General features: G+C 39.9%; 1 long non-coding RNA gene across 3 annotated transcripts; it reads right to left on the bottom strand.

Moving 5' to 3' along the window:
* Window positions 1-2,004: 2,004 nt before the first annotated feature.
* LOC309651778 lies at window positions 2,005-9,729 on the bottom strand. Of its 3 annotated transcripts, none has more exons than XR_014258384.1 (3): window positions 8,155-9,729; window positions 5,633-5,743; window positions 2,005-4,339 (listed from the first exon to the last, which is right to left on the bottom strand). It is a non-coding gene; the product is annotated as an uncharacterized lncRNA (long non-coding RNA). The 3 variants fall into 3 exon arrangements; XR_014258385.1 differs by having other exon boundaries at window positions 2,005-5,743; window positions 8,155-8,251; window positions 8,869-9,729; XR_014258383.1 differs by having other exon boundaries at window positions 2,005-5,743.
* Between the last annotated feature and the right edge of the window lie 14,416 nt (window positions 9,730-24,145).

The following is a 24,145-nucleotide window of genomic DNA, read 5'->3' as shown; positions in this document are numbered from 1 at the left end:
CATTTAAGTTGACTACAAGCTAATATAAATCTTATGTCTGAAATGCTTTCTAGCACCCAGTACTAGAACGGTAACTAGCCCAAAGTAAATACTTGGTAGGTAGTTGCTGAAATAATTAATTTACTGGCAACAATTTACAGAATTGATGTTTATTTTTTATATTTTTAAAAAGTGTTTGTAGGTTCTGTTTCTGGTAATGGAGGAATAATTGTGTCAGACTAACTCTCTTACAGATAATGAGTTCAGAACAAAACATAAAAACAACTATCTGAAGGAAACCATAAGCAGACAAACCAGGAAGAAGATGACGCTTGAAAGAAGGAACGGCACTGGCTGAGATCTGTGTTTATATGGGTTTTTTGCCTGAAGGTATTTCTTAGTCCACCCGTTGAGAATAGCTAGAACTCAAGGAGAAAGCTACAGTGAAATTGGTTTGAGGAACAGGGCAGTGTTCAGAGCTTCTAAGCTGAAAAGTGAGGGGAACATCACAGAAGGAAGTGAACCCCAGAAGGGGGCACCCCAAAATATACATGTAAATTCTGCCAAGTCCTTGGCTGATCCCTGAATTATGAATCTACATGAGAGACCCTAAGGAGACTGGCAGAAAACAAACAGCTGAAAGGCTGAAAGAACTAAGCTGGGTGTTCAGCTGTTGCCTACCACTGGAGATACAATTTGAATCCTGCCAAATTAATTACCTGCTAGAACAAAACTCAACACTTTTCAGAGAAGATAAAAGAATCTAGGGTCTCTAACACTGTATCATCCACAATGCCCAACATACAATCAAAAATTACAGGAATGAGAAGAGCAGGAAAATGTGATCCACAGTCAAGAGAAGAAATGGGACAACGTGGTCCATCAAGAGAAAAAACAGTCAATGTAAAGTGACTCCAAGATGACCCAGATGTTGAATTATCAGACAAGGACTTCAAAGTAGCTGTTACAAATATGTTTAGATAAATGAAATACTTTCAGGTAAATGATAATTGAAAGGCTTTATCATCAGCAGATCTGCTGTAAAAGAAATACTAAAGGAAGTTCTTTGGGGGGGAAAAAAAAAGAGAAGTGATAGCAGCTGGAAACTCAAATCTAAGCCAAGTCTAGGCATAATGAATGACCAGTTGGGGAAAGACAATGATGGAGCAAGTAGGGGCTCTTATCAAGTGGGAATAAAGAGTATATAGGACTTTTTGTACTATTTTAACATTTCTATAAGCTTGAAATTCCTTTTTTAAGTTATAGAAAAAGTATTTGTCCGTCAATTTCTTAGTCAACCAGAATCTATTTTTTGTGTCACACCAATCATTGGCAAAACTGAAAAACAGGCAGTGTGTCTGAAGGTGTCTTGGACAACATTATGCTTCTTTCTTCTCTACTTCTTCACACAGTATCCAATATCCTTCTGTCTATCAAAATCTATTCCAAGAAAGAATCTAAAGCACGGTTCCACAAAAGTATAAATGACTGATAAAACAGGGTGTTTATTCTGCATTTTAACAGAGAGAGCCTTCAGCTGGAAAGGAATGAAGTTTTCAGGCATTACAGAGAAGTTTAATTTTTAGGCATAAGAGAGCCTTTACGGCCTCTGAAATCATTATGTAAGCAATTAACTAAACTCCACCTATTCATTTGGCTACCACATCCAATTCTGCCCTTCTCCATCATCTTAGTTCAAACTCTAGCAATCAGAATGTCACCTCTTCCCCACCAAAATGATTAAATGCATTGGAATCCCTAAATAAAGAGAGTGATTCTACAGTTTTGTATCTGTTAGAACAGTCAACTCTGTCTCATCCCAGTGAGGTAGGAAGAGAGATGAGCTTTTGGTTACCATTTTACAAATGAGGAAAAGAGAACAACGGGATTGACTCTTCCAGTCCTGAACTTCTGCAATACTGAGAAATGTAAAGATTAAATGGGAAGAAATGTCTCCACGGGCAAACAGAGAGAGGTACGAAGGCAGGTATATAAAAAGGCAGTTTCTGACAAACATATAGCTTATATCCACTACAGTGGATACTTTAAAAATTCTAGGTGTTTAATAAATAATCACTTAATTAAATCATCCAAGAAGGCAGCCAGGCCTATGGAATAAAGCTGTCTTAATAGTTTTCTATTTTTTCCCAGTGCAAGATAGTAATAGTGTTTCTACCATCCTTGCAGCCCTTGCTAGAAGTCCTGTATACTTTGTGACAGTGATTAAACTCCAACAACATATAGTAGTTTATTTTATTTTATTTTTTAGTGGCTTACAATAACAAACATTTATTTTATCACAGGTGAAGAATTTGAGAACAGGGTCTCTGGGTGGCTCAGGGTCTCTCGAGGTAGCAGTGAGTGTGTCAGCCTTCAGGTGGGGTCACCTTCAGCTGAAAGCTTCCAAGGTGGCTCCCTCACATGCTGATGGCGGGAGACCTCACTTCTTCACCATGTGAGCTGTATCATGTTAATACCCTCCCAAAAGCAAAAAAAAAAAGGATGGATTTATTTTCCTTAAAATATCCCAGAGCACAGTAAGTATACTATATATTTTTAAGGTGTTACAATTTTAAATATATATATAATTATTCTTCAAAAAACATTGGTAGCTAAATCTCAGTTCATCATACCAATGAAAATGGTCACATGGAAAGTCAAAAAAAGCAAACAGTCCCAAAACATGAACCTTTTGTGTGTGTGGTTACACATTTGCCTTTCCAAATTCGTTTTGCTACACCAGTATTTTAATTGGTTTGTGATTTCTTTAAAACTCATTCACCCTAACAGTAAAGGCCAGCAAATGCAAAGCTCTTTGAATTACAAAGGGAACAAAGCTGGCCTGGGGCTGTGAAGGGATTGCAGGTAATCTACAGGTTCCCCGGTTGGTTTCAGACAATCTTTAGTGGACCAATTCCATCGTTTGAAAGAGTAGTCATGGTGCAGGTTTTTACAAATTAATTTCTCTGTTGTTACATTCAGGTTTAGTAGATTACCACAGCATAACATTTTGAATTTACTTAAGTCACCATCTCCCACAATTTATAATTCTTAAGCAAAATCTAATGGATCTAGAGATTATCATACTAAGTGAAGTAAGTCAGACAAAGACAAATATATGATGTCACTTATATGTGGAATCTAAAAAAATGATACAAATGAACGTATTTGCAAAACAGTAACAGATTCACAAAAATTGAAAACAAACTTATGGTTACCAAAGGGGAAAGGAGGGGGGGATAAATTAGTAGGTTGGGATTAACATATACACACAACAGTGCTATGTATGAAATAGATAATCAACAAGGACCTACTGTATGGCACAGGGTACTCTACTCAATATTCTGTAATATCCTATATGGGAAAAGAATCTGAAAAAAGAATGGATATATGTATATGTATAACTGAATCACTTTGCTGTACACCTGAAAATAGCACACATTGTAAATCAACTCTACTCCAATATAAAATAAACATTTTTAAAAAATCTAATGACATTACTGTCTTATATATCAGCAAAATATCAATCAATAAAGCATTGTTGATTGGAAACCAACTAAGGCTGAGGAAATATGTCAACAGTGCAGAACACAGGAAGGGACATTGGCCTGGCTAATTGCAGACAAACTTCAAGCACCTGTTTTGAGCTATCAAGGCCTTTATCAGCAAATCTTTTTGGGAAAGGGGTCGCTCCCTTTCTTCCTTGAGACTTTTGATCATCCGAGTTAGTTTTCTCTTTTCATCTTCAAGACCCGTGATGTTTTCTGCAGACGACTGGAGATTGGGTTTTAGAAATGCCAGTTCCAAGGGCAGATTTTCATTTATCTACAGATGATGAGTGAATCAAAGTGGTTGGAAAAGTGGTTACTTACTCAAAATTTGCTTATTTAGTTGCATTCTAATTTACTTACGGTTCTGGATGTTTTTGGCTACTTCTTAGGTGCCTTACTTAATAGCCTGTGACCTGTTGCCATGGTGAAATAGAATTAATAACAACTTTTAGTTATGCTAACTTAATATTTGTAAAATATATGCTTTGTTTGTTTATTAAAAGGAAAAAAGATGCCAGAAAATCAAGTATGCTTCAAAAGAGTTACAAAATTTTTAAAAACACTAGTCCTTAATTACTGTTGTGGAGAACTTCGAGCTGAATATATTAACCATACACTTACTGTTCTGCTAGCTGACAGCTTTGACTGAGCTTGACGTTTGCTTTTTCAAGCTATTTGAGGGTAAATTTCGCTTGAAACAGTTCTGAATAGAGGGAAGCCACCTCATGGTCCAAACAATCCATTTCCTTTTGAACTCTATTATAACTTGTGATTTTTGTCCAATCAGAAGGATCTAGTTCATCTTTCTCCTAAGAAGTTAAAATGTAATTTGAATTTGATTTAGTTTGTATCAAGCCACATTTAATACAATCAAAGACACTTCTTCATTTCTGTATGTTTCAGGACAATTTTGAAAGCACCAATAGAGATACAAAATGAACTAGGTAATGGTTTAGTTAATAGAACACAGAATTTGAAACCTGAGTTCCAGCCTATTTCTATCTGTGTGGTATGTATTTGAATTTGAGCGTAGCTCACTAACCTCACCAGGCCTCAATTTGTTCACCTGTTAAATGGAAATAAGACTGCCTTTACTCCAGGGATGTTCACATCCTAAATGTTATACCACCTGATCCCCTGGGAAGGCAATGGAATGATCCTTGGTGATGTTCAGTATTTTTTTACTGTGTAATCAATGTCTATATTTAAGAGCTCTAAAGAGCAGAATCAGACAAGGATGGAGTCCCTAAAGCCTCCTGGCCACTACAGCATGTATTCTTCAGCTTTCTCTGCAGTCCCAGGAAAAGCAGCCAGCTCATGAAAACGTATAAAGTACAGGAATCAAGCATCAAACAAAACTGCCACATGTGAACACACAGCTAGGTATCTCACGACATCTAAACACCTTTGGTCTCTGTGTCATCCTTCAAGTAATGAAAATACCTCCATTTTTTCCAGATGGAAATAGGGGCACAGAGAGGCCCAACGTTAAAAACCAGAATTATGTTGTCTCCTGAGATCCTTGTCACTCTGTGCTTCTTATGATTCTCATAGAAACAGAATGGTTTGGAGGTTCAAGCATTGTTTCCAGTAGAAAATAATGCAGATGTTACTGCTGGGGAATAAATTAGCACACCTAATTTATCAACCTTATTCAAGTCCCTTGGAGATTAAAGAAAAGTCAAGCGAATTGCAGCAAGTTTTCCTTACAGTATTTTTAGAGTATCATTCCCAAATACTCAAATATAGAGGATTCTTTCCTTTTCTTTGTATTCATTTGATTACCCCATAGTTTATAAATCACACGTCTGTTTTGTACACTTTGTACCAGACAAGTCAGGGCATGCAAAGCTTGTAGCCAGTTCACAAAAGCCACTTAACATATTTGTTTGTCATTTAAGTTATGACTTTGAAAACAAAAGAAGACAAGGGCTTTCACAGTGACAGGCAGGTTTACATAAGCTGCTGCACAAACTGAATTCGAAATAACTCTAGTTCATATTGAAAAAGTTATTCTTTCATTGCCGCTCTGTCATAACACTCTTTGATATTTTTTAAAATATCCGTAGTAATTAATAAGTATGACACAAAGCTTTCCCTACCTCTTCTCCTGTGTATCCTTTTTGTAAGTCACAGAAACTGCAGCCACCAAGGCTTTCTACTGACGATTGGATGAAGTCTTGCTTTTCCTCCAAAGCACTTATCCTGACACGCTGTAAATCAGGAAAAGAGCCAAGAGACATAGGCTTAGGAGCACATATAGGATGTGGGGTTGGTTCCTTTGCTTCTTTCTAGTATCTCTTTCTGCTCCAGTTTCAGTTCAGTTACTCAAGAATATGCAAGTAAAAAAAGAAGACTCCTACAGTGCAGGTACCATCAGTGACCCAGTGAGCACAAAGTCAGTAGGTGTGTGTGGCGGACGTGCATCCGAGGGGCTAGCAGTGTGAGCTGTGGCCCGAGAAAGACCTGATTTCCATCCCAGCTCTTTTTCTACTGGCAGCGCTCTGTGTCCTTACCTATAAAATGGAGATAATAACTCGCACCTCAAAGAACTACTTTCAGGGTTAAATGAAATTCCCCATGTTAACTGCTCAGCATAGTGTCTGACAGTATGTGTTCCGTAAGAATTGTTGTTACTCGCTTTGAGCCAGCCTATTTATTTTATGCTAAAAATAAAGTAAAGCGTTGCTAGGATGAATCAAGAAAAAAGACCATTCTCAGGAGTGAAATAGTTGTATGATATAATTTTTAAAGTAATGGAGTTTCTTACTTTCAGTAACATACAGTAACAGAACATGCATAGATATGGCAAACCTGTTTAATGAACAAATAAGAACCACTTAGAATTATCATAGCAGGATATCATGGAAAGGGGGTTAGATCTGCTTGATTTCAATTCTACCTTTATTCCTTGAGCAAATTTCTTTATCCTTGATCTTTAGCTTCATTGTTTGTTAAATAAACTCCTGGAAGGGGTGTAGTGAGGATAAGATATTAAAACAAAATATATGTCTGTCCATCGGTCTAGGATAATATATTAAAGCTATATACATATCTATCCATCTATCTATCTGCCTTTCTATCTATAGAGAGAGAGAGACCACACAATAAACTATATAGAGTAGTGATTATTCCAATATTATGATAAATTTTTTTTACTGCAAGTAAGATTTTTAAATTAAGTGCTAAAAATTAATATGATATATGTAAACATTCTCTCTCTTTGCAAAATTATTTGCATAATTGCCTACCTAATCCTTTTGTCATTTGTATAATTAAAACTTAACCTGAAGGGAGGTGTGACTGTGATGGGCACATGGGGTGGGGGGGAGCGAGTTTCTATTTCTTGACCTGAGTGGTAATAACAAGGGTGTATCCGCCTTATCATTACTAATTAAGCTATACATTTGTTTAGTGTGGGTTTTGGTGTCTGTGTTGTATTATACAATAACATTTTTTTTAAATAAAAAATTCACTCAGTACAATAGCCAAGACATGTAAGCAACCTAAGTGTCCATCAACAGAGGAATAAAGAAGATATATATATGTATATGTGTATATATATATATTTTCATTCCCCCAATGGAATATTACTCAGCCATAAAAAAGAATGAAATAATGCCATTTGCAGCAACATCAACGGACCTAGAGATGATCATACTAAGAGAAGTATAAAGACAAGTGACAGAGAAAGACAAGTATCATATGATATCGCTTATTTGTGGAATCTAAAAAGATGATCCAAATGAATGTATTTACAAAACAGAAACAGACTCACAGACATAGAAAACAATCTTATGTCACCAAAGTGGGCGGGGGCGACAGCTAAATTAGGAGTTGGAGATTAACATATACACACTACTATATATAAAATAGATAGACAACAAGGACTGACTGTATAGCACAGGGAACTAAATTCAATACCTTGTAATAACCTATAATGGAAAAGAATATACATATATACATATATAGCACTTTGCTGTACACCTGAAACTGCAAAACATTGTAAATGGGGCTTCCCTGGTGACGCAGTGGTTAAGAATCTGCCTGCCAGTGCGGGGGGACAGGGGTTCAATCCCTGGTCTGGGAAGATCCCACATGCCGCGGAGCAACAAAGCCCGTGCGCCACAACTACTGAGCCTGCGCTCTAGAGCCTGCGAGCCACAACTGCTGAAGCCCGTGCGCCTAGAGCCCGTGCTCTGCAACAAGAGAAGCCCCCGCTCACCACAACTAGAGAAAGCCCGCGCAGCAACAAAGACCCAGTGCAGCCAAAAATAAATAAAATAAAATAAATACATTTATGAAAAAACAAAAAACATTGTAAATCAACTATATTTCAATTAAAAATTCTTTTTTAAATTCACTCAACCTGGGAAATCCCTGGCGGTCCAATGGTTAAGACTCTGCACTTTCACTTCTGAGGGCGTGGGTTCAATCCCGGGTTGGGGAGCTAAGACCCCACAAGCCACAAGTCGTGGCCAAAAAAAAAAAATTCACCCAACCTAGTTACCGTATGAACTACCACAAACGTGAAATCATAGAAGACTGATCCAGGTTTAATTATGTTTTAAAAACATATAAAATGGAATTAACACACAAATAAATGAGTGCTATTGATTCCTACCTTTTTATTGGGTCCTTCCACCAACACACCAAATTGCTATCGGAGTTTTCCACTTTCATGTGAAAAATTTTGGATGCAATAAGCATGGTATGCCCAACTAAAGAACAAAAAGTGTAGCCAGTTAAAAAGAGATCACTGAGACAAGTTGAATGTGAGTTCACTTCTGTATGGTTATTAAAAGACTAAAAAGATGACTTAGCACTCTCTCACTTCGGGTGGATAGGGAGGGTGGGAGGGAGACGCAAGAGGGAGGAGATATGGGGATACATGTATGCATATAGCTGATTCACTTTGTTATACGGCAGAAACTAACCATTGTAAAGCAATTATACTCCAATAAAGATATTGAAAAAAAAATGCCTTAGCCATAATATTGAATAAGTTACTATTACCGCTAATGAAAATGTGAAAGTTGCAATTATTCTGTTACTAAGTAGAAAACATGTAACTAGGTATCTTTGGGATACTTACTAGAGCTTTCTCAAGGTAAAGGAATAGAGAGGGACCTTATGACCAAAGCTTCATGAGGGATCAGAAGCAGAAAACCTGGCAAGAACCAAGGAAAACCTGATCTCCCTCCCTTGGCCCCTTGGACTTTTGCTCTCTTCTCCCTGCAGATCACCTCTCCTCCTTGAAGAGCAGCACACATGCCCCGAAGGGCTGCCCTGCTTCAAGATCTCTTGGGACCAGCATCTGACGCTGTCTTTTACTCACTCTGTCTGAGTTCCAATTCCAAGTAACTGTAGACAAAAGAGACCATGGGAGCGGAAGGTTCTCTGCTAATGCATTGTAGGGGCGAGAGGAAATGACTTGCTGGAATTCCACATAGATAACGACACGGCCACTACCATGGGTCATTTATTCATTCCACCAACATGGAACTACCATGAGTCAGAATGCACTGGGGATTCAGAGATGAACAACACTCAGTCCTTACCCTTGAGGAGGTCAGACTTCAGAAAGCAAAACAGAACATCACAAGAAATTCCTTAAAGCAGATAAAATAAAGGAAGTATAAATAAAGTCTTTCAAGATCCTAGAGGAGGTGATGACTAATTTCATGGAGCAGATTATAGTAGAATAGTCTTGAAGAATGAGTATTAAAACTCACAAACAGACTCCAGCAAAAGATATGTTAATTTATTTTCATCAAAATTGGGAATATCTCTTCAGTGAAGGACACTATGGATTAAGTCTTGACGGGTCCAAGAGGAGAATTTTTAAAAAAATTGGAGTATATTTGCTTTACAATGTTAGTTTCTGCTGTACAGCAAAGTGAATCAGCCACACGTATACATATATCCCCTCTTCCTTGGATTTCCTTCGCATTTAAGTCACCACAGAGCATTGAGTAACGTTCCCTGTGCTATACAGTCTATTCTCATTAGTTATCTATTTTATACATAGTGTATATATGTCAATCCCTATCTCCCAATCCATCCCACCCCCTCTTCCCCCACTTGGTATCCATACGTTTGTTCTCTATGTCTGTCTCTATTTCTGCTTTGCAAATAGGTTCATCTATACCATTTTTCTAGATTCCACATATATGCATTAATATATTTGTTTTTCTCTTTCTGACTTACACTTCACTCTGTATAACAGTTTCTAGGTCCATCTATGTGTCTGCAAATGGCACAACTTCATTCTTTTATATGGCTGAGTAATATTCCATTGTATATATGTACCACATCTTCTTTATCCATTCATCCGTCGATGGACATTTAGGTTGCTTCCATGTCCTGGTTATTGTAAATAGTGCTGCAATGAACATTGGGGTGCATGTATCTTTTTGAATTATGGTTTTCTCTGGGTATATGCCCAGGAGTGGGATTTCTGGGTCACATGGTAGTTCTATTTTTAGTTTTCTAAGGAGCCTCCATACTGTTCTCCATAGTGGCTGTATCAATTTACATTCCCACCAACAGTGTGGGTTCCCTTTACTCCACACCCTCTCCAGCATGTATTTGTAGACTTTTTGATGATGGCCATTCTGACCGGTGTGAGATGATACCTCACTGTGGTTTTGATTTGCATCTCTCTAATAATTAAGTGATGTTGAGCGTTTTTTCATGTGTTTGTTGGCCATCTGTGTGTCTTCTTTGTATAAACATCTATTTAGGTCTTCTGCCCATTTTTTGATTGGGTTGTTTGTTTTTTTGAGATAGAGCTGCATGAGCTGTTTGGATATTTTGGAGATTAATCCCTTGAGAAGATTTTTGCCATATCTAAAACTGACAAGGATCTAAGGCAACTCAGGAAGAAAATGATGGGTGCTCCAAGTGAAGATGGTAAAGTCTGTAAGCAAGCAATGACCAGAGCAGGAAACCATAAGCATTAAGCATCACTCATCCCTAAACATTTTATACCAGTTAGACCAGCAAAATCAGCAAGCTGGATAGCGCCAGGTGTGGGCAGGGGCTGTGGGCTGTCAGCTCTGGCGTGGGAGTACTAATCAGGGTATCCATCCTGGAGAGAACTCAGCAGTGCTTATCAAGTCTGCATTAATGCTCTGCATCCAGTGCGGGGGGAGGGGGCCAAAGCAGAGAGGCCAGCTCAGAAGGTGTTCTGTGAGCTTGGCTTTGATTTTAAAGACAATGGAGAACCAAGAGAAGATTCTAAGCAGGCCAGGGACATGGCCAGAACAAAGCTGATGGAGTGTGAAGTTAAAAACGGAGGGGGGTGGGGGAATGGCAGCTTAGAAAATGAGTCAGGGGCATGGATACGTAAAATGACACAGTGAGTAAAGCAGAATGCGAAATAGTACTACATAAGAATGCAGAGTACATTTACTAAAAATCAGGAGTGAATCCGGAATAGAGCGTGTCATATTTAACATTCATAGGTTTCTCTTTTCCCATGCAGCAGCTTGTTTATGATTTTTTTAATTGTACAGAATATTGTTTAGAATTCTGTAGTCTAAATTAAAAGCATTACTTTAAAAAAAGTACATAGGGCTTCCCTGGTGGCGCAGTGGTTAAGAATCTGCCTGCCAATGCAGGGGACACGGGTTTGAGACCTGGTCTGGGAAGATCCCACATGCCGTGGAGCGGCTAGGCCCGTGAGCCACAACTACTGAGCCCGCGCATCTGGAGACTGTGCTCCGCAACAAGAGAGGCCACGACAGTGAGAGGCCCGCGCACCGCGATGAAGAGTGGCCCCGCTCGCCACAACTGGAGAAAGCCCTCGCACAGAAATGAAGACCCAACACAGCCAAAAATAAATAAATAAATAAATAAATAAATTTAAAAGTACATAGAGATTTAAGAACAGAGTCATTTCCCTCCAATCCTGTCTGGAAGGTGAGGTCTTGGCAGCCTTGCGGCAGTTTCAGACAGTTACTTTTTATAAGTCTATTATGAAAATTTAGAACCTAGTTGTACATAAATTACTCTTTAAAGAATGTAACTACTCTGAATTTACAGGATTGTGAATTTTTTTCAAAATATGTTTTACATTTTTTACGGTTTCTACAATGAGGTTGTACCTCCTTAATCTACTATTTTTCCAAACTAAATTCTGATTTTTAAGGTAGATGAATGTGGGATTTGTTTTATATAGAGGTGCAGTGGAATCGTAAACCTTGACGCTGAACCTAGTTCCTCTTGGGAAATGAGCTGAGTGGTCCAGCTCGTCACTGATGTCACTGTGGCCTCAGCCAGTGGGCGAAGCAGCCCAGGCCCCAGGGCATGTGGGAAGGTCAGGCCTGGCCACCGGCAGGTTCCCTTCAGTGATGAGACCTACAGAGTCCGTGCCACTCACCAGGGCAACCTGTAGACAGTCAGGAAGGGCTGCTTAGCTTCTCTTTTGTGTGCGCAGAGAGTTAATTGCCTCTACTCTTAGAAACTGTCCATTTTGGCTTCTGCAACCTGAATATTAATTAACATCCTTTTCTCTTTCTGTGCACCTAACCATCTCAGGGCAACGCCAATGTCGAGGATACACAAAGTCTTTTTTCTTCTTTGCGTCTAGTTTTCTGACTTTGCTTTCTCCCTCTGCCTCTCTCCCTGCTTTCTCTCAGCCCCAATCTGCTGTCTTTCCTTTTGTACCCTGTGTCCTAGGCTTGCTGGCTGTTTTCCTCATTAATCCAGAAGGAGGCTGCATTGAGGCCTGGACATGATCTAGACCAGTGGGCCCTCTGGGTAGAACAACTGTGTGGTCTTCTGCAACAGGACTGCACAGAGAGCTGGTTGGAGGATTTATGCCCCTTCCGCAGTGATGTATTCTAAGGCCAAAGAGCCATGTAAACATTGTGTTACCTGCTGGAATGTTTTTTAAAAAGTAAATACTTAGGATGCAGGCAAGCTCTTCATTTTATTGAAAATATCATCCAACTACTAGAAATGGTATTCAGTGGCACCAGGGATTATGATATGTCAGGCCCAATTTCCTTACTGGTTTTAACTTAAACACCTTTAAAGAATTACTTCAGGGTTTCCCTGCTGGCGCAGTGGTAAAGAATCTTCCTGCCAATGCAGGAGACACGGGTTCAGGCCCTGGTCCGGGAAGATCCCACATGCCGTGGAGCGACTAAGCCCGCGCGCCACAACTACTGAGCCTGCACTCTAGAGCCTGCGAGCCACAACTACTGAGCCCGTGTGCCACAACTACTGAAGCCTGCGCGCCTAGAGCCTGTGCACAAGAGAAGCCACTGCAATGAGAAGCCCGCTCACCGCAAGGAAGAGTAGCCCCCGCTCGCCACAACTAGAGAAAGCCCGCGCAGAGCAACGAAGACCCAACGCAGCCAAAAATAAATAAATAAATAAATAAATTTATTAAAAAAAAAAGAATTGCTTCATATTTTTTGGCCTTTGTGGTATGATTTACTATATTAAAGTAATAAATGAATAATAAATAATTGACATTATTTACTTATTATTATCTACTTAATGCAATAGGTGAGCTCCTGAAAAGTAGTATATAAATAAAATTAAGAATAGAAAGAATAGAATTTGAAATGACTGAGCTCTGTGAAGAAATTCTATTGTTAACTGCCAATAATTAAAGAATCTTCTTGCAAATAAGGTGGCAGCATTAGAGTGTGGGAAAATAATAGAATCTGGAGTAATAAAACCTGGGTTTCAGTTCTGATTCTGCAGAGTATGAGCTGTATGATACCCAAATGCTCTCAGCCACAGTCTTCCTCTGTAGAACAGGTAGGGATTATTTCACAATATTGTTGCACTTTGCAAATTGTAAAGGACTATACCGGTGTGAGCTGCTGCTATGATTACCGCAGAGCCTTTTAATATACAGGTTCTCGTGTGATCCTCCTGCATCCGGTGGTGGTGACAGAGCTGATTTTATTATACTTTCCTATACAGATGAGGAAAGTAAGGGTCAGGAAAGTCTAGGGATTGACCCAAGGTAACATCTCACCAAAGGTGGCAGAGGCAAGAACCCAAATCCAACCTTTTTGGCTCCTGAGTCAGTACTTCGCACTATACCACACTGCCTCAGACTTTAGGAGTACGGAGGGGAAGTGGAGGGAAAGGGGAGATGAATTCTTACACATCGATATGCTTTCCCTGCTACAGTGGAGAGTGGGCGGGTACGGGAACCAGTAGTGGCTGAAATTCTAGGTCTACCTCTTATTAGCTGTGTCAACCTGGATATAATACGTAATCTCACTGAGGCTCCCTTTAGTCAACTATAAAATAAAGATAATAATATTTAATTTGTAAGGTGGCTAATATTAAATAAAATGATGTGCGTCTTACACACGGTACATAAAAAGCATTCATCAAGGCACATATTAGTGTCAAATTCAGGCCCACAAAGGTATGGGAGAAAAGAAACCCAGTATGTCTAAAGTAGCATGTGGAAAGGCAGTAGCTCTGCCTGCCCTGCTCTCCTACTGGGCTGCTGGGGGACCAGGAGAAGGGAAACATTCTCACCTTCCATGAATTTCCTCCATGCAGTCATTCTAGCCATTGACATTGCCTGCAATTCAGAACACCCTTCCCACTTCTTCCTGAGAAGCAACAATGGAATTCTTTCTTTCTTTTTTTTTTTGTTTATAGAAGCATAGTTGATTTACAATGTTGTGTTAATTACTGCTGTACAGCAAAGTGATTCAGTTATACACATGTATACATTCTTTTTTTAATATTCTTTTCCATTATGGTTTATCATAGGACATTGAATATAGCTCTCTGTGCTATACAGTAGGACCTTGTTGTTTATCCTTTCTCTCTATTATAGATTACATCTGCTAAGCCCAACCTCCCACTCCATCCCTCCCCCAGCCCCCTCCCCCTTGGCAACCACCAGTCTGTTCTCTATGTCTGTGATTCCGTTTCTGTTTCATAGATAGGTTCATTTGTGTCATCTTTTAGATTCCACATACAAGTGATATCATATGATATTTGCCCATCTCTTTCTGACTTACTTCTCTTAGTGTGATAATCTCTAGTTGCATCCACGTTGCTGCAAGTGGCATTATTTTGTTCTTTTTTATGGCTGAGTAGTATTAACAATGGATTTATTTCTTGATTACTAAAGGAAATGGAAGTTTTCAGTCTCAGATGGCAGACTGAGTACATAAAATTATAAACTCTGCATTAAGATGCTAATAAATAATATCTTTAAAACCTTAACAATAAAGAGGCTAGGAAGGTGTGTCATCAACAAACAAGGGAGTTTAACAAACTTCTGTAAAACAAAAAGTGTGTAGCGAGCTGAGTGATGAAGCAGACCCTCTGGAGCCCAGATTATGGGACTGCGTTGTAGGCACTGGGGTGAGAGTGGACCTATAGACAGCCCTGAAGAGCCTTCAGATCCCATGGTGGGCACGAAGTGAGGGTGAACACAGGGACTGGTTAGAGACTTACACGTGACAATCACTCCTCCCCCATAATTCTCCCCTATTTCTCTATGCATAATGCCTTATAGCCAGGTATTTAAACCCCAAGCAAAGAAAAAACATCTTTTCTAAAGACATCAGAAGAATTCTCCAGGGAGAACTACAGAGACTAGACTGATGGTGACCCAAGTGAAACTCCCCTCGTCTCGGTTCTCTGCAGAGCACGGCCTCCGCCCGCCTGTCTGCCTAAGTCTAAAGCAAAGTGTGTCCAGAGGAAAACTCCCACCTCTGTACCCAGTACTCGCAGTCAGTCTTTGAATTTCCACATTTCCAAATATAAGCAGATACCCAAAGCTAATCAGACATTTGAGTCAGACCTGCAAAGTGGACGAGAAAGAACAAGTACACAAAAAGAAAAACTGTCCCTAGAAGACATAGAACTCATTAATGAAACGGAAGATAACATTTTAAATACTGTAGTTAGTACCAACAGAGATATGAGTAAAAGAATATATTTATGAAACAAGGAAAGGAATCCGTGGAAAAGAAACAGAAAATTAGAAAGAGCTCTTAGAAAGAAAAAAAGAAAAAGAGACAGATTTTTGAAATTACAAATTCAATGGAAGGGTCAGAAGACGAAATCAGAGAAATCCCTCAGAAAGTAAACCAAAATGACATACAGAAAACTTAACCAGAATATAAGAGGCATAGAGCCTTAATCTGGGAGGCCTGACTTATAACTAGTAAGTTTTCCAGAAGCAGAGAACAAAGAAAACAGAAGGAATGAGTTTATCCGAAAAACTATCATAAGTTCCAGAAGTTGTAGGGAAAGAGACTACAGGATGTCCAGAAAGATAAGTGAAAAAAGAGCCATACCTAGAAATCTCACTGTGAAGTTTGAGAACTCCAGAGATTTAAAAAATTCGAAAAGCCTCCAAACAGCAAACAGGAAGGAAGAGGTTTATAAGACACTTGTGCCACCAGAGTGATGGCAGGATAATGGCCCTTTCACATGGGCAAGTCTGTAGAAAATTTACTTCCCACCCACTCCTTTACTGGAAACACTTGGGAAGGTTTTCTGGTAAAACGAGGAGTAGGGTCTAGGCTACGGTGCTTGTGAGCCAGGGGAGTACTGATGGTTGCTGTGTAGTGGGCCCAGAAATCGACCAGGTCCAGATCAGAGCGTGGGGGTACTGGAGGGGAGGACCCAGGGAGAAAGATGGTGCAACCATTTATTTAGACCAAATAGAATGACACACTCAGAAAATATAAACGAAGATATTGGGTTGGCCAAAAGTTCGTTCGGGTTTTTCTGTAACATCTTACGGAAAAACCGAATGAACTTTTTGGCTAACCCAATATAATAAAAGCATTGGATCCAAGAAAGTAACCAGAGACACCAGGAAAAGCAAAAAGCTGTGTGAGAAAACCACAGTCTACACACGAAAAAACTGGAGTTTCAAAAAGAAAAATGGAATAGTTTCCAAGCAATGGATAACATATAAGAACCTGGAAGAGTGGGGATCTGGTCAAGAAGACATCTCATGTTAACGCATCTGTTCCTTCTTACAACAACGAAAGAGTAATTAGAAACTCATGAGAAAAAGTATAAGAAAGACATTTTCCAAATACAAGGCAAACTGCAATGTGGCCTGTTTGAATCCCACGTTAGAACCTTCGTACCTGAGGGACACAGGTGCTTGGGAGAAAGCATTGTGTTTAAAGACACTATTTGACAGTCATGATAATGTCAATGCTGCTAATTATCTTTAACATTTAGAATCGATTTATAGACAAACAGCAGAAAAGAGCATTAGGACTGCAACGCAGGTTATGATTGTAACCACCTTTGATATTTTAAAATAAGGGTTCAGCCCCCAAAGTTGAGATGGAGAGGAAGAGGCTGGTCACTAACATTCATAACACAACATGGGGAGTTGGGGGGAAAGAGTCCATCTCGATGGAGCCAGAAATGGAGGCTGAAGTGTCCTGTGAGAGCTGCAGTGGCGTCAGGGCACCAAATCCTTAACTGTTAGAGCAGGAATTGAATAGATAGCATTTAAAGCTGATGAATCAATAGCGGTACAGATACACAATGGTGTAGATGTGTAATTTACTGATAGGGAGAAAACTCCTAGAATAAATAACAATAGAACGAGGCTAAAAGTGACGGCTGTGGTAGGAGGAGAGGAACTACAGAGGAGTGAGGGCGGGGGACAGTTTGCTTTCCTTGTAGCCCCTTTACAACGTGATTTTTAGTATTTTTTTTTGGCCGCACCGCGGAGCATGTGGGATCTTAGTTCCCCGACCAGGGATCGAACCCGTGCCCCCTGCAGTGGAAGCCCAGAGTCTTAACCACTGGACCGCCAGGGAAGTCCCTACAATATGTTTTTTTAATCTGATAAAAGTTCTAATTTTTTTTTTCAGTTTAATTAAAGTCTAGTACGCATTGCATATTATGTTGACACTTTTTACATACTTCCATTTGGACACACTGATCAAGTAGTACTATTATTATTCCCATTTTACAGAAGGGACACTGAGGCTTAGAGATGCTGTATACATCCCTTGAAGCACAGCTCCTAAGAGCAGCACCCAAATGCCAGCCCAGGTGACAGGAGCTCTTATTCTCTTTTTTTTAAAAAATTTATTTATTTAATTAATTTATTTTTGGCTGCATTGGGTCTTCGTTGCTGCGCGCGGACTTTCTCTAGTTGTGGCGAGCGGGGGCTACTCTTCGTTGCGGTGCGCGGGCTTCTCATTGGGGTGGCTTCTCTTGTTGCGGAGCACGGCCTCTAGGCTCCTGGGCTCAGTAGTTGTGGCACGTGGGCTCAGTAGTTGTGGCTCACGGGCTCTAGAACACAGGCTCAGTAGTTGTGGCGCACGGGCTTAGCTGCTCCGTGGCATGTGGGATCTTCCCGGACCAGGGCTCGAACCCGTGTCCCTGCATTGGCAGGCGGATTCCTAACCACTGCGCCACCAGGGAAGCCTAGGAGCTCCTATTCTTGATGCGATATCATCATTCAGGTGATTCCCAGCCGGATTCTCCAGTGCTCAGATGAAGGGTGCAGACTGACTTAGGAAGAAGCGTGCTACAAGCGTGGAGGCTTTTCCTCCACAGCCCCGCAGGGCACAAGGAGGTTACACATTCCAGCATCAGTAGAGAAGAATCAAGCTGAGTATTTATTTATGGGACTGTTTTAAAGAAGGCAATATCTGTGACGAGATGAATTCCTGAAGACCATTCTCAATGTGTACTTACAGAATTTTAGGGAAATCATCTACACACACCATTGGTTTAGCTCTGAGGTGGTCTCCCCCCCACTCCCAGCACATGCGCCCACGTACACCCAGGCCCACGTAGTAGCTTAAAACCACCAGCTCTTGGGTCTTGGACTTTCCTTTTTGTCACTAAGTCAGTATGGCTTCAGCATAGTTGTCTCACCCCAGCCTCTAATTTTCTTGGAGGAAGCACACAGTATATTGCCCCATTTAATTTTAATAGGGTCTTTTTTATTTGTGAAAAATTTTAATGGATAAAAAAGAGCAAGTCCTAAAAAAAAGCACTTTTTTTTAAAAAAAACGAGGTACCTCTTGTCTTAATTTCAGTTCTTCTACCATCATCCTGCTCCTGGCAACTTCCTCCTGTTTCAGCAGATGGTTTCTTTGACGCGTCAAAGCGTGGTGTGCATTTCTAAGGCTATCTGGAAGTGCATGCCTTTTTTTTCTGGCTGTACTGTGTGGCTTGTGGCATCTTAGTTCCCCCGACCAGGGACCGAGCCTGGGCCCACGGCAGTGGAAGTGCGGAGTCCGAGCCACTGGACCACCAGGGAATTCCCATGAAAGTATCTTACTATCACTGATTTATTTATTTATTTATTTTGGCTGTTTTGGGCCTTTGTTACTGCGCGTGGGCTTTCTCTAGTTGCGGCGAGCGGGAGCTGCTCTTCTTTTGCGGTGCGCAGGCTTCTCATCGCGGTGGCTTCTCTTTGCTGCGGAGCACAGGCTCTAGGTGCGCGGGCTCAGTAATTGTGGCTCACGGGCTTCGTTGCTCCGCGGCATGTGGGATCTTCCCGGACCAGGGCTCGAACCCGTGTCCCCTGCATTGGCAGGCGGATTCTTAACCACTGCGCCACCAGGGAAGACCAATTACCTCTGATTTAAATAAGTGATTTTTCAAATCATATTTGGGATCCGGGTGGTCCAGGTCCTCACTCCTGATGCTGGCCCTGGAGTCCATTCTTAAATCTGAACGGGTTTGAGTTCTGATGGTCTGAACTGTAAAGCAAGCACACAAAGCATTTTCTTCAACAGACATACAGGCAATTTGACAAAGGAACCTGTGGTTTTTATTTCACTTTCTCCTGAATCCTTCAGATTCTTACTCTTTCCGTTTTTCCCGTTCTCTCCATCCTATTATCCACCGACTTCCTGAACGATTAGTCTTCACTTCCTGTCTCTACATTCTTACTTTCCTAGTCCTGCTCAACCTCCTGAAATCCGGCTTCCTGTCCTTTCCCCAGGAGTCCTGTCCTGCTGGGCAGGGTCCTCGTGGGGTCTCTTCCGGTCACGCACCAGAGCTCAGGATGACGTCTGTTACATCACATGGCAGAAATTTTAAAAATACATGTTGTTGGGAAAACTTACGTAGGCCACGGATAATTAAGAGAAGGTTAGACATGGATTTCCTGATCCTTCCGTCATCTCATAGAGAGATATATTGGGGTTGTATCCCAGGTGAGGCACTCTCCCTCCATCTGTCTTTCTTTTGAGGACAAATGAGGGAAAACTGTGTTGCTTAAGGACAGTTTGGGTGCCTGCTGTTTAAGGAGTTATCTGGGAACTCCGGGCGCCCAGCCTGCGGAGACTGGGGTTCATAAAATATCCAGGAAGCTACACATCCGGTGAGAAGCTGAGCTTGGGTTCAGGGATTCGAGCTCTCAGTCCTCACCTGTGCCCTCCTCTCTCCCCATCCCAGGTCATTGTCCAGACAACCCAGAATGAGTTCCCTTTGCCACTTTCAACCAGTTCTGTTCATTTCACAGCAATCACTGGCCCTCTTGAAGCTGTTACAGCTGGAAGTGTAAGTCAACAACTTGATAGCCAAACAGAGTGGACATTACTTGGTCCTCACCTCCTTATCAGCTTTAGGGCCCTTGACACCATTGAGCCCTCTGGTCCTGAAATCCACACTTCTCTTGGCTTTTCTAATATTACTTTCTGGATTCTCCTTCTACTGGTCTGACCTCCAACTCATTCGCTAGCTCCTTTCATCCCATCTAAATGTGGGAGTGGTGAAAAGATAATGCGTAATGTTTAAAACGGAAAACACAATCCAAGATTTTGAATATTTTGTATAATATTTAGAAATATGAGAAATAGATCCATGAAGAAATAATGAAAAGAGTTGAATGTGGTTTCCTCTAGGAAGATTAGGAATTAGTGGCAAGGAGAGCTATTATATTCTGTAATAACCCCTTTGTGCTATTTGACTTTTTTAAATGAAGTTTAACTATTTATTTGATGAAAATTTAAAATCTACTTTAAAAATCTCAGTAGAAAGGCTGAAAGATAAATAAATCTATACATGTACTGATATATGGAAATATCTCTAAGATTTGTTAAGAGACGAAAATCACGAAGGAAAAAAGTGGTTAGTATGTAGCTATGTGTGTGTATAAATATGTGTATACAATGCTCACATATGTATAGAATATCTCTGGAAACACGTAAAATAATTTCACAGGAGTCAGTTCCCTGACTCTGGGAAGGGAAACCAGGTAGTTGGAGGTCTGGGATATGACTAATATGTTTCATGGTATATATACCCTTTTTATTTTTTGAATTTTGTATTATGTGCACTTTTTTTTTTTTGAAAATAAAATTCTACTCATCCAAATCTGGTTTAAAGTAACATTTGACAAGTAGCTCTTGAAAGCATCACCTCCCAAGCTTTTATTAAAATATCCATAAAGGTAAAAGTTCATACCCTCGCCAGAAACTAAGACTGATGGACATCAATGAATAGGATTCTTAGGGGACTTATTCCTAATTAATTATAAGTCAAATGAAGGCGAGTTGAAAACACGTACCCAACTTTCTCACGGCATGCCACTCTTAATTTACAAAACAGACACTGTCTTAAAATGGTGGGAAATGCTTTAAAACCTAAACCCCACTCGCAGCTCAGAGGTTTGGGTCCATTTATTGGTTCATTCTTATGAGAAACATTACAGACTAAGTGCCTAAGTATCGTGTGAGATGCTGTCCTTGTGCTGGGGCTAAACCCAAAGGCAAGACAATCACGGGCGTGGCCATGCTGCAGTTGTAACCTGGCCAGAAAACTGGGAAAGCTGTCTCCATCACGCTGGGACTGTTTTTTTTGGGGGGGGGGTGGTTTGAGACCGCCAGAGCACAGCTGCCACCACCTTGCCCCCCTCCAGCCCACCCACACCCCTTTGTCATCCGTCTACACACATTAAGAGACAGGAACTCTCGGGTGGCAGCTGGAAGGGGTGCAGAATATTCCTCACAAGTACAGAATTGCTGTCAGAGGTAGCTGGGAAGAATCCTGGTAGCTGGGCAGCCCCAGCTGTATTTCCTTTGTTTAGAATATTACAGAACCAGGCAGAGGGAGACTAAGTACACTGGTGAGTACTGGCCTCAAACTTAGATTTGGACTGAGAGCTGGACTCACCACCTCCTCTCCACAGGTGGATCTGTGATGGGGCTTTTTTGTTTGTTTTTGTTTGTTTTGCTCCTACAATTTTTTTTTTGGAATATAGTTGATTTACAGTGTTGTGTTAGTTTCAGGTGTACAGCAAAGTGATTCAGTTATACATACATATATATCTATTCTTTTTCAGATTCTTATCCATTATAGGTTATTACAAGATATTGAATATAATTCCCTGTGCCATACAGTAGGTCCTTGTTATTTATCTATGTTATATATAGTTGTGTGTATATGTTAATTCCAAACTCCTGATTTATCCCTACCCCCTTTCCCCTTTGGTAACTATAAGTTTAATTTCTGTGTCTGTGTGTCTGTTTTTGTTTTGTAAGTAAGTTCATTTGTATCATTTTTTTTTTTTAGATTCCACATATAAGTGATATCATGTGATATTTGTCTTTGTCTGTCTGGCTTACTTCATTTAGAATGATCATCTCTAGGTCCATGTGATGGGATTTTTTTATCATCACTCAAATAGACAGAGTGAGGCCAAAGCAACCCATATACTGTAAATATTGATAAATGTTGTCTTAGAATTCATTCAAAAGATATCAAATGAGGCCTATAAACATATATCACAACAAAGAGAAGGAAGCAGCATACTGAAGACTTCGAGAAGTCCAAAAACCAGAAGAAACTTTCAGAAACTGTGCTGTCCTTAACAGAATATAGGAAGATATGGTCAGTATGAAATACAACAGAAATATCATAAAGAATAAATAGAGGAAGATGAAAAGACATCAGAATGAATTAAAAGGGTCAGGGATGAGATAAAAAGGGAAAACATGGAAACTAAAAACAAAATAGCAAAATATAATCTATAGACCAGAATTGATTGTGTAGAAAATTGAATAGGTAATACGAATGAAGCATATGGTAGACTGATCACGTTAATGACCCTAATTTAGAGTCTCCCTCTGCCTATGCCCTTTACCCTATAACTTTGGAGTTCCTTCCACTTTGACTTTGGGCTCAGCCGCGTGACTTGACAAAGAGACAGCAGCAAACTTGACCCATATAGAAGCTAGAAAAGTGCTTGAGCATTCTGTCTCCTCACCCTCTCCTCTGCCTTCGCCCTGAGTGTGTGCCTAGGCTAGCCTTCTGGAGGATGAGTGACCACATGGGGCAGAACCAAGCCATTCCCGCTAAAGATAGCCTCACCCAATGGCTATCATCCCTCCCACTGACCACAGACACTTGAGCAAACCAAGCTATTAGCTGAATCCAGCTCAGATGGGCAGAACCACCCAGCTGACCTATAGATTCTTGAGAAATAATAATACATGGTTATTGTTTTAAGTCATTTTGTTTTGAGGTGGTTTGTCATATAGCAGTAAATAACACAAGCTTGAGAAAGTATCCCAGAATTTAGGGGAAATAACAAAGAAACAGAGAATGTGGGTTTAGACAATAGAGGACATCCAATACATGGATAACTGGTATTCCTGCAGAAGACATCCGAATAAATCAAACAGAAGGAATTATCAAAAGCAAAGTAAAAAAAAAAAAAAAAATTCCTGGGCTGAAGAAATCCTATGTAGTCAGATTAAAAGTGTTCATCAAGTTTAAGATAAAATTTATTTTTAAAAGCTTATACCAAGACATCATCTAGCACATTCTGAATTACATGAATATTTTCTTCTGTAGTCTATTAATATGATAAATTACATTGATTGATTTTCAAATGTTAAAATACCTTTGCATTCCTGGATAAACCCCATTTGGTTGTGATGTATTACAATTTTTATATATTTCCAGGCTCAATTTGCTAGTATTTTGCCCACAATTTTTGTATTACATGTTCATGAGAGATACGGGTCTGTAGTTTTCTTGTAATATCTTTGCCTAGTTTTGGTATTAGAGTAATGCTGGCCTCATAAAACAAGTTGGGAAGTATTCCTCTTCTGTTTTCTGGAAGAGAATGTGTAGAGTTTGTATTATTTCTTTCTCAAGCATTTGGTAGAATTTGCCAGTGAAATCATTTGGGTCTGAAGTTTTATTTATGAGAAAGTTTTTATTTTATTTTATTTTACTACGAATTCAATGTATTCAATAGATATAGGACTATTTCAGGTCATCTATTTTCTTCTTGAGTGATTTTTCGTTTTTCTCTTTCAAGGAATTGGTTGATTTTATCTAAATTGTCACATATATGAGCATAGAAGTTTTCATAGTGTTTCCTTATTATCCTTTTAATATCTGCAGGTTCTGTAGTGATAATGGTAACTTGTGACTTCTCTTTTTTTTTTCCCCCTTGGTCAGTGTGGCTAAAGGTATTTCAAGTTTTTCCTTTCTCTTTCTTTCTTTCTTTTTTTTTTAATTGTATCAAAGAACCAGCTTTTGGTTTCATTGATTTCTCTATTGTTTTTGTTTCTGATTTTATTGCACTCAGGATTTATCTTTGTTATTCCCATCTTCCTGATTGCTTTGGGTTTAATTTGATCTTCTTTTTC

The sequence above is a fragment of the Balaenoptera physalus genome, assembly GCF_965194825.1.
Source record: "Balaenoptera physalus genome assembly, chromosome: 21".
NCBI lineage: Eukaryota > Metazoa > Chordata > Mammalia > Artiodactyla > Balaenopteridae > Balaenoptera > Balaenoptera physalus.
This window is presented reverse-complemented; position numbering and strand designations above follow the sequence as displayed.